General features: G+C 38.7%; 1 protein-coding gene and 1 long non-coding RNA gene across 2 annotated transcripts in view; one reads left to right on the forward strand and one right to left on the reverse strand.

Moving 5' to 3' along the window:
• LOC140940209 (DNA-dependent protein kinase catalytic subunit-like) overlaps positions 1 to 11,948 on the reverse strand; it is a 296,315-nt gene that overhangs the window by 112,351 nt on the left and 172,016 nt on the right. The gene's annotated exons all lie outside the window — the stretch shown is intronic.
• On the forward strand, positions 6,582 to 7,513 carry LOC140940210 (uncharacterized). The gene is made up of 2 exons (XR_012166308.1): positions 6,582 to 6,830; positions 6,989 to 7,513. It is a non-coding gene; the product is annotated as an uncharacterized lncRNA (long non-coding RNA).

Consider the following 11,948-nt stretch of genomic DNA (forward strand, 5'->3'; position numbering starts at 1 on the left):
AAAAAGTTAAAGAATAAACCAAAGAAATTGAAGTGATCTCGAGATCTCTCAGACTAATTCGGCTCTCACTTCGTCAAATAGCCGAATAAAACTGAAAACCTACAGACTTTGCGTACCCAATCTGGTAAAAAAAAAGTCAACTTTGATACATTCCTGAACGTCGCGAATCCTTTACTTCGCGCTCCGCCGAAGTAATAAGGAGCCAAAACAGTGGAAAGAAATGATAGAACCATGGAATGAGAAGAGTCAGGAAAAAAAAAAAAAAAATGGACAGGGTTGCAAGAACAATGGAATGAGAAGAGTCGGAAAAAAAAATGGACACGTTTGCAAGAACAAAGGAACGAAAAGAATCGAAAAAAAAAATTACGACGGAAAGAGTTGCAAGAACGTTACAGGAATGGAAAGAGTTGCGAGGAAGACGGAAAAAATAATTAACTAGAGGGTTAGAGGACCAAGACCTTATGGGAATGGTTGGTGTTTTTATCGTGACCGCTTTGGCCACTTGTTGCGAGAGTGTCTTTACAGCCAATGCACCTCACAGTTTGCGTACTGTTCTGTGGTGGTTTCAGGGGAGGAAAGAGTTAGCCGCCCTGTTCACTTAGCAACCATTTTGGTTGCAGTGTATTGAAGTTGTAAAATTGGTAGGATCAATTAAACATGTTCTTCAGTAAAATTTGATGAAGTTTTAAGTGTCCTCCAAATCTATTCATCTTTACTTAAGTTCACCCGCAAATAGTGTCCCGGGGGGTCATTACACTCTACCCTCGTTGACCTTGGGGGGGAGGGCTCCTCAGTGCCTCAATTCTGGACCTGGTTCGGAGCCTGGGGTAGACGAAGGGTTGGATTCCCTCTTATCTCATTTTGTAACTATGTCACTTATCCCCTTTCGTTTTCGCTTTTCCTCTTAGGTAACCCGTCTTACATTTAATGAAAATTGGATGATGCGATTAAAACCTATGAGGGAGGCGATCCGTCGTGGTGTAGTATTGTCAAGGGAACCCCGCTTTTCATTGGCTCCTTGGCTTCCCTTCCATGATAGCGGAAAATCCGGGTCTTGGAGTTGTGCAGGCTCTTCGATTTCGAAACCTGGTTGATTTTTGCACGGGTTCTTTGCACGTAATTCTGACGGTTTGGGGGGATCTGTTGGGAGGTGTTCAATAAGGATGTCAGCATCATGGCTATCATTACTTAGGGGTAAAAGTCGAACAACTTTTTAACCATTTCAAGGGGGATTTCCAGGGAACGAGCTTTCGTTTGCATTGTCCCCTCCGTTGGTGATGGAGAATTCAAGATCGTGCACCAACTTTACGGAGGTCATTTTCTCTACCGTTCTGCAATGAGAATTAGCTGGGGTGTTGTCGATATGGGGTGATGTTGGTCTGGTTTCTCCACCCATCTGGTCCTTCCCTAACCGTGGAGCCTTCCAGGCCCGGCTTATGCCATTATGAACGTTACTTCAACATATAGATTAAGGACCTTCCTTTTGAACTGGATCGCTTTGTCCGACTTGCCAGGATGCATTCTCCCTGGATGTTACTAGACGTCGTTCGACGTTAGAAGCAGTTATCAGCACGTTAGCCTCCATCTTTTACCCGCACTTTTCTCAGACTGCGACGGTAGGGTTTCTACTCCACGTTTTGTATGTTTTCTTTTGGTTGAAAGGCTGGTGCTTCTGGCGAAAAACGGCCTCCCGGGGGAGGGAAGACACGAGGGTCTGACACCGAGAAACGATGTTCTCACAAATGGTTTTATATGATTTTCTCTTGCACGAACCCTTGCATGGATACTTTTTGTACCTCGTCTGCGCTCCCCCTGAAAAACCCACAAAGCGTTGCGAACCTGAAGAAGGGTATTTGCGTTGTTCGAAGCGATTCGATCATGGGAGTCACTCTATAATTTTTTTATTGTTCGAGTTTAAGTCAGTTAGATGATGTTGGCGCTGGGAAACTCAGAGAAATGCTCGCGTTGCATTCAAACCGACACGCCGTTCACGGTAGGTTCACACTAAAAGATGACTCTGAGCGTCAGGTTTGGAACGCCGTGGCCGCTTCGTGAACTCAAAGAGAGAATCGATGTAGTACATGAGCAATTAAGAAGCACAATTTATGAGCAAGGTATTTCACCAGTTGACGACACTATGGCTGTAGACTTGATTGTAAGCCTTCGTACTCAGTGAAGCGAACAACTCAGTTGCCGATGAATGGCACTACGCACGTCCATAGCGAGGGACGTGACAACTTTGCCATGTTAGAAGACTGGCTTTTCCTTTAAATATTTCCTTCTATTTAATGGAACACACGCCACTTTGGAGGTCTAAATTTTGGATACTGAGGATAAAGAAGACACGGACAAAAATAGGGACTCTGAGAATTTCGCACACAAGTTTAAAGCTTCACCGGGACATCTTATCCGGGAGCTTCACAGAGAGCGACTTGAGAAATAGGAGCTATCACTGACAAGGTTTGGTGACTGAGTAGAGCATACAAGTGTAGCCCACGTCGAGGTTTCAGGGGGTTTGCTTTTGTTTGTATTTGTATCTTGCTAAGCTTTTATCATTAAATTTGTACATAATCTTGTGATCATAATTCTGTGTTTTCGCCCATTCAGTAAGCACGCTATATTGATGTCAGCATTAGCGAGTTTCAGAAACATGCCTTTGAAAGTTTTCAGCTCTCGTGATGTTTCTTGATATTTCTTTTACCATCTTATGGAGATGTAAACTGACGTCACCGCAAAATGGAAACTTAAAAAAGCGTATAATCCATTTATCTCGAAACATAAGACACATGACTTATACGACCTTTATTTTCGTAAAGGTGTTTTGAATACGAACGAACACAGTCAATGTGAGGGGCAAAAACAGCATTAATATAAATGAACCATAGGGTTTTAACTAATATAAGGGTCAATTATTGTGCATTGAGATGAATCGCTTGCAAAGAGAGACTTCGCTTGAGGATGTGATCAAAAGTAAACAAAGACATAATAGTGCGTCACGTTCAGTCTTTTTAATATCCAAGCAGTCACTGTGAATAGTGTTTCCATATTATTTAGCTGGCACAAAAACTTCGGACGAGTTATAAAGCGGCATAGTTATCTTCCATGAAGAAAAGTTCGTCTTGGGTGAGACAAACAGAACTGGAGCGAATTTTTAACTCGCATCGGTATCAGGTAAAAAATATGTTATCGATCGTTTCATCTATTTACATTGTTTGAAGTGCGTGCTGGTGAACGCAACTGTGAGCGAGAAATCTTTAACCTTTTTTTGGTCTCAAAATGCAAAGGATTTTATTCCTTTAAGTTAGAGAAAAATACCATGAGGAAAATCTTAAAACTGAATATTTTTCATCTTGTGGAAAAAATAGTGCGTTTTCTTGTAGACTGTGGACGGCAAATTAGGATCGCACTTTTCACAAACATGCGAATAGACCTTGTCACGGTTTTCGACGCCATCTTGACGAGTAGGCAAACGCGTGAGAAATTACAGTGTTTGTATGAGAATCTAATGTCGAATAATTTCCGTAAAACGGCTGTTCTGAACAAAATATTAATTGTAAACTAAAGCTCCAAAGCAAAGGATTGTCCAAAAAAATTTAGGGGCGTACCTGTGCTTCAATTTCTCCAGAGGCTTTCTTTAGATTTTCCATATATTTGTCTGTAATTTTCCCGGGACTTTCCTACAGACAAATGTATAGAAAATTTTAAAAAGTGGTTCTAGGTCTTCTAGTGCATGTAATGCCCTCAAATTTTTTCAAGAGAATCCTTAGGAGTAAAGCTTTAGTTTACAAATCATATTTTTTCAGAACAGCCGTTCTACGGAAATTATTCGACATTAGATTCTCATACAATCACTGTAATTTCTCACGCGTTTGCCTACTCGTCAAGATGGCGTCGAAAACCGTGACAAGGTCTATTCTGAAATTTAGAAGCCAACCGACGATTGCGTTTTTCGCTGCTGTCAATCATCTTAACGGACCTCTTAGGAAACAAAACTTTACTTCACGGGTTCAAAAGGTCATGGTTTGTGATTTGTAGATTTCGATCCGTTTTGTGTGTTTCTCTGTTTCAAGGTTCGTTGCTTGTGATCGTAATTATGATTGACGGCAGCGATAAACACAATTGTGAAGGTGGCTTTTGAACTTTAGAGTTCGCATGTTTGTGAAAGGCGCAGTAAAGTCTCCGTGCAGTCAGTGAGGCCCCTGGATCAGGCGGGATCAATGGGCAGTTAACTGTCTGTTTTAGTATACTTCTGGCTTTCATACAATACAATATTTCTGTCTAGTGTAAATCAGCTCAGTCTGTCGCATTTTATGCTCGTAGAACGACAACAATTTTTGGAATTTCCAGTTACGTCAAATTAGTCACGTTATACTGTCACGCTATATTTTGGGGCACAGAGGGATTGGGGGAGGGGTGCGTGGAAATAATGTAAATTCTTTCCTGGTTAGAATTAATGTCTAACTTGTTTATTTTTATCCATAATGGTGGAATTTAACAGTTATTATACAGCCCCCACTTAAAAATGTTACTCTTTTTTTTTGGTTACGAAAGTCTTTCAAAAGGGTGCAATGTTCTGAATGAGTTTTAAGGCCCGTTTACACGTTAAAAGAGAAGGAACGGCTCGGTTAGAAACAAGTACCGGTTCCAGACGAAATCTCCTGTTTACACGTACAAATTCTGTAATGTGCCCGACAGAAAAAGGCACGGTACTTGAGAGCCCTTTGGAACGGGTACTAGACTGTTTACACGTTGTTTTCTTCGAGACCGGTAACGATAGAGCCCGCGATAATTAAATAAAACTGCTTCGATTAGTTGTTTATATGCGCTTATACATACAGTAGACTGTGCGTATCTCCGACAATCATAGATGCAGATTTACAAGCACTTTTCTGGTTTCTTCTAAAGAAGTGAACACGAAATTCAAGTTTGACAGCGCGTGCGATTCGTCAAAGAAGTTCTTCTGAGAAAATGTACCGAATTAGGAGAAAAAAACAAGGCTTACGGTTCTCCTATTAACAGCCCTTGTATCGCACTTCAAAGTCGAAAGGAGCTTGCGGCAAATTCCAAGAACAAGCGCTTGGTTTGATCTTACATACAGCACTTACTCTGACGATCAGTGGTGAGGCCTACTCTGGGACCTTAACTCGCCTTAACTCGCCCTAACTCGCAACTTGAGATTATGTTCAAATTTCCTTATCTCGCCTTAACTCGCCTAAACTCGCATTATCTCACACAAACTCGCCTAATCTCGCCACTGCCAAGTGGATACCAATTTTAATATCTCATCCTACTCTCAGTGTAATTTCACAATATTATTACTCCATAAAGGGAAGACCCCAAAGGATACAAATTTTAAAAGTTTAAAAGATAGTGATTTTTAAGGAAAACAGGGTTTTTACCTTTAAAAAATATGTAATTGACCAATCCCATCCTTCTGGAATTTCTACTAGCCTCTGTGGTTAGGGTATTTCACCACTAAAGAGTTGATGAGATTTTTCTTACTTAACATTGTCATGCCTTGGAGTCACAACTGGACTGTCAATGGAACTACCAGGAACAGCCTGAACATGCACTAACTCATTGCCCAATGAAAAGGCTTCAGTGCTAAGCATGGCAGAAATTCCAGAGGCATGGGGTCACAGGGTCTTACAAATCCCATGTTGACTGTTTGTGTTTTGGTCCACAAAGTAAGTGACATTAACTAAAAGCACAAACAGTGAATCCACGGAAAAGTTTTCATAAAATAGTTTAAGTTTTAGTCTTACACTTCTACGTGAGACAAAGAAACACTCTAAAGTCAAGCTTGCTTTGAATCTCTCATTTGCAGTTAAAAATATTATCCTATGATTTGTTTTTAATTTTTGGCTTAAAATAACAAATCTCAAATTTAGAGTAAAATACAAAAACATAATACCAGAATATTAAATTTTTAGTTTTAAGCTGGTTAATGATTTACAAAAATGTTTACTTGTAATGGAAAGTTTAATTACTTTGCAAATATAATGCATGCAAGCTGCATGTTTATGACATACATGTATGAAGAGTAGTAGCATACGTATCATCTTATAATCTGATAAAGCTTAATGAGGATTCTAGCTGGCAATCATCAATGAAAGGCTAGGATGTAGCTAGAATCGAGAATCCTTTAAATACACCACATACTGATTGCAGTCCATATTTCTTATAAATAATTCTTATAAATATTTACCTCGTACTAGAAGATCTGTACATTGGTTCAACGTGACATCCTGTATGGCCTACATTGTAGTCAGACTGGCAACCATAACCCAGCATGATTCATAAAGACTCGTTACATTTAGCCCTTAACTGAATAAAGGATCGCTTAAGGTACAATTTCAGCATTGATAGCCAACTTCGTTCGCCATCTTTGAAATTACCCACAAGATACTGGTAACTCGTGTCTTCCCAGGGCCCTCTCGCTCAGCCTATTGTCCTCAAGACGCATTCTGGGTAATTTTCAAGATGGACGGGAAAACTTCTGGAGAAAAGGGGGAGAACTGGTGCAAAAGTTTTAATGTTAAATCTAGAAGTTTCAAAATGTATCACATGCAGGTAAGCTAAGCTAAAGCCTTTTACCCTTGCAACGTTAACTAACTCTATCAAAGCCTTGTTGATCCCAGTCCCCTGGCAAGTTTAGGTAGGAAGCTCCAATGTGGCGTACGTGACATGACAACACGCACAGAACGCCTGAGCCGGTGATCATTTTGTAAAAATGCGAAGCAGGAAAGATTTATCAGTGACAACTCTTAAGAGTTTGGAAGACAAAGCCGATAGTGGAGAGTGTTTTCTTGTTAATCAAGTTAAATAAGGTATAGTCCTCTGCACAACTATGAACACGTTCTGACACTTTGTAAAAAATAAGTAAGCCTGAACAGAAAATATGGTCATTTATTTTTTGCTGTTTTGCTAGGCTGAGAATGATAAAGAGTTTACTATCAAGTTAACTTGATCCTCCTTTCTTTTGTAGAAATCAAGGTGTCTCTCACAGGATTGTCCAAGTTTAAGGAGGGAGTTTCTAAAATACGGGAACTGCTGTCTTTGCGAAAAGGCACCATCCTTCATTTGCAAGAAATTTAAATAGATTATCCGAGGAAACAAAAAGGCAATCATTTCTGGCAGTGAAAACAAACAATTGAGCTGGATTCCAAGGGAAACCATCAGGGAAGTGGAGAGAATGGGTCAAATGGAAGACTTAAAGATAAGTCTTATAATTTTCAAGGAGAAAGAAATTTCATTTCATTTCAGTAAAATTGATTGTGTCATAAAAATTTCGTCAGCTGAGTTGTAATTCGTCAGCTTCCCTGGTTTTTTATACTAGTTCTTTGAAGAACATTGACACAGACTGCAAAAACCTTTTTTTTTTTCAATTCTGGAGTTAGTGATAACAATTGATGACATGTCATGTGATACCTATTATGCTCACCTGCATATTAAAACATAGTGTTATTGATTTGAAAAAAGTAAATAAAATAAAATATCCTACCAGTGCTTATACCACAGCTACATTTTTTTTTATCAATTCATGATTGTTTTGTTTTCATTTTTTTTCTTCACTACTGGTAATTTATTATTCTGCCAAATAATTATATAGCTTTAATAAATAATATATGATGATGATGATGATGATTATTATTATGATACAGCCACCAAATGGTATAGTTTGGTGTCTAAATAGGCCTACTCTGGGACCTTAACTCGCCTTAACTCGCCTTAACTCGCAACTTGAGATTATGTTCAAATTTCCTTATCTCGCCTTAACTCACCTAAACTCGCATTATCTCGCACAAACTCGCCCAATCTCGCCACTGCCAAGTGGATACCAATTTTAATATCTCATACTACTCTCAGTGTAATTTCACAATTACTCCATAAAGGGAAGACGCCAAAGAACACAAATTTAAAAGTTTAACAGATAGTGATTTTTAAGGAAAACAGGGTTTTTACCCTTAAAAAAATATGTAATTGACCAATCCCATCCTTCTGGAATTTCCAATAGCCTCTGTGGTAAGGGTATTTCACCACTAAAGATTCGATGAGGTTTTTTCTTACTTAACATTGTCATGCCTTGGAGTCACAACTGGACTGTCCATGGAACTACCAGGCACAGCCTGAACATGCACTAACTCGTTGCCTAATGAAAAGGCTTCAATGCTAAGCATGGCAGAAATTCCAGAGGCATGGGGTCACGGGGTCTAACAAATCCCACATTCACTGTTTGTGTTTTGGTCCTCAAAGTAAATGACATTAAATAAAAGCACTAACAGTGAATCTACGAAAAAGTTTTCATAAAATAGTTTAAGTTTTAGTCTTACACTTCTACGCAAGACAAAGAAACACTCTAAATTCAAGATTGCTTTGAATCTCTCAATTGAAGAAAAAAATATTCTCCTATGATTTGTTTCTAATTTTTGGCTTAAAATAAGAAATCTCGAATTTAGAGTGAAATACGAAAACATAACACCAGAATATCAAATTTTTAGTTTTAAGCTGGCTAATGATTTACAAAAAAAGTTTACTTGTAATGGAAAGTTTAATTACTTTGCAAATATAATGCATCCAAGCTGTTTATGACATATGAAGAGTAGTAGCTTACGTATCATCTTATAATCTGATGAAGCTTAATGAGGATTCCAGCTGACAATCATCAATGAAAGGCTAGGATGTAGCTAGAATCGAGAATCCTTTAAATAGTCCACATACTGATTGCAGTCCATATTTCTTATAAATAATTCTTATAAATATTTACCTCGTAATAGAAGATCTGTACATTGGTTCAACGTGACATCCTGTATGGCCTACATTGTATTCAGACTGGCAACCATAACCCAGGCATGATTCAGAAGACTTGTTACATTTAGCCCTTAACTGAATAAAGGATTGCTAAAGGTACAATATTTTGCATCGATAGCCAACTTCGTTCGCCATCTTTGAAATTACCCAGAAGATACTGGTAACTCGTGTCTTCCCAGGGCCCTCTCGCTCAGCCTATTGTCCTCGATATGCTTTCTGGGTAATTTTCAAGATGGACGGGAAAACTTCTGAAGAAAAGGAGGAGAACTCGTGCAAAACTTTTGATGTTAAATCGAGAAGTTTCAAAATGTATCACATGCAGGTAAGCTAAGCTAAAGCCTTTTACCCTTGCAACGTTAACTCTATAAAAGCCTTGTTGATCCCAGTCCACTGGCAAGTTTTAGGCTGGAAGCTTCAATGTGGCGTACGTGACATAAAAACACGCACAAAACGCCTGAGCCGGTGATCATTTTGTAAAAATGCGAAGCAGGAAAGTCAGGAAAGATTTATCAGTGACAACTCTTAAGAGTTTGGAAGACAAAGCCGATAGTAGAGAGTGTTTTCTTGTTAATCAAGTTAAATAAGGTATAGTCCTCTGCACAACTATTAACACTTTCTGACATTTTGTAAAAAATAAGTAAGCCAAAACAGAAAATATGGTCATTTATTTTTTGCTGTTTTGCTAGGCTAAGAATGATCAAGAGTGTACTATCAAGTTAACTTGATCCTCCTTTCTTTTGTAGAAATCAAGGTGTCTCTTTCTAAAATATGGGAACTGCTGTCTTTGCGAAAAGGCATCAGCCTTCCTTTGCAAGAAATTAGAATAGATTATCCGAGGAAACGAAAAGGCAATCATTTCTGGCAGTGAAAACAAACAATTGAGCTGGACTCCAAGGGAAACCAGCAGTGACGTGGAGAGAATGGATCAAATGGAAGACTTAAAGATAAGTCGTAATTTTCAAGGAGAAAGAAATTTCATTTCATTTCAGTAAAATTGATTGTGGCATAAAAATTTCCTCAGCTGAGTTGTAATTCGTCAGCTTCCCCGGATTTTTATACTAGTTCTTTGAAGAACATTGACACAGACTGCAAAAACTTTTTTTTTTTTCAATTCTGGAGTTAGTGATAACAATTGATGACATGTCATGTGATACCTATTATGCTCACCTGCCTATTAAAACATAGTGTTATTGATTTAAAAAAATAAATAAAATTAAATTAAATATCCTACCTGTGCTTATACTACAGCTACATTTTTTTTATCAATTCATGATTGTTTTGTTTTCATTTTTTTTCCTCACTACTGGTAATTTATTACTCTGCCAAATAATTATATAGCTTTAATAAATAATATATGATGATGATGACAATGATTATTATTATGATACAGCCACCAAATGGTCTAGTTTGGGGTCTAAATGCTATATAATTAATAAAGAACAGGACTCCACATCACTAGCATATCCATACTTAAGCTTGTCCAATTAGGAAAATATTTCAGTTTATTAATTTAAACAAGCTTTGGCTTCATTCAACTTTGGAGCTCATCTGAAATTTTTGGTTTAATTTTTTCGTAATTGGACAACATGGAGCCTACTATATATAATTATATAAGACATACAAAGATTCCAAGGCATCTTTATATGTATGTTACTAAAGCATATTATAAGTTTTAAGCCTTATAACCTCAACATAAGATGGATCATTTTCCCTTAACTCGCCTTAACTCGCCTTAACTCGCACAAACTCGCAACTAATAGGCGAGCTCAATTTTTCCTTATCTCGTCTTAACTCGCCTAAACTCGCATTAGCTCGCACAATCTCGCGGTGAGTTAAGGTCCCAGAGTAGGCCTCTAAATGCTATATAATTAATAAGGAACAGGGCTCCATGTCACTAGCATATGCATACTTAAGCTTGTCCAATTAGGAAAATAATTCAATTAATAAATTTAAACAAGATTTGGCTTCATTCAACTTTGGAGCTCATCTGAAATTTTTTGTTTAATTTTTTCGTAATTGGACAACATGGAGCCTACTATATATATAAGAAATACAAAGATTGCAAGGCATCTTTATATGTACATTACTGAAGCACATTATAAGTTTTAACCCTTATAACCTCAACATAAGGTGGATCATTTTCCCCTAACTCACCTTAACTCGCCTTAACTCGCACAAACTCGCAACTAATAGGCGAGCTCAATTTTTCCTTATCTCGCCTTAACTCGCTTAAACTCGCATTAGCTCGCACAATCTCGCGGCGAGTTAAGGTCCCAGAGTAGGCCTAGTGGTGCTAGCTTTCGAGTGTCGAAGAATACTTTCCAGTTTCTTCTAAACAGCTGACGTGGAGCACCACGGGCTCATAAAAAACGTAACAGAACGTCACCGAAAAAAGGGGAGCGTTTACACGTTGAAAAGAAAACAAAAATGTGGGTACGGAACCGTTTTTTATCGGTTCCGTTCCGAAAGGGGTCCATAGCCGCCTATGGACCCCTCCGCCACCGTTCGTCTTTTTATCCGGGCCGTTCCAATTTCTTCGCTCGTGTAAACGGGCCTTTAGCCTGTTCCAGGCTCCGAGATGGTGGTGGAAAGTGGAAAGTGGCTCAGTAATAAGAAATGCGAAAAACGCGCGGGGGCTGGGGAGAGACATTTTCCCGCCGCCATCGCCCCCTTTCCCAAGTCGTGCCCGTCTTATTTTCGCTTTGCTCGTTTTAATACGTTCCCACTATACTATCTGAGAGCCTGGCACAGGCTAAATGAGTTTATGTTTCAGTCTCACATGAGGTTCTGTCGCATGCAATGGTTGCCGACAAGGTTTTATGGTAGCCTGAAAGTGTATAGCCGCCCCCTCCCTTCAAAAAAAAAAAAAATAGCCCCTTTGAAGCCCAGTTAAAAATCGCCTTTCGGCGATTCTTGTATAACAAAATGAAAGAACAATTGCTAGTTTCCAAAAGGGCAAGTGCAAACGGGACCCCAGGTCCATGCAAACCACCGTCCTGATTTTAAACTTCTTTTTACTCTCGGAAAAAAAACAAATTTGAATTCATGCCCTAGATATACGTAAACAAAAAAAATTGAAACAAACCCAAAGAAAAACAAGAAAGTGGATGTGGTAGGCACAGTCACTTAAACCTGTG

This window comes from Porites lutea, chromosome 6, assembly GCF_958299795.1.
Source record: "Porites lutea chromosome 6, jaPorLute2.1, whole genome shotgun sequence".
NCBI classification, from domain to species: domain Eukaryota; kingdom Metazoa; phylum Cnidaria; class Anthozoa; order Scleractinia; family Poritidae; genus Porites; species Porites lutea.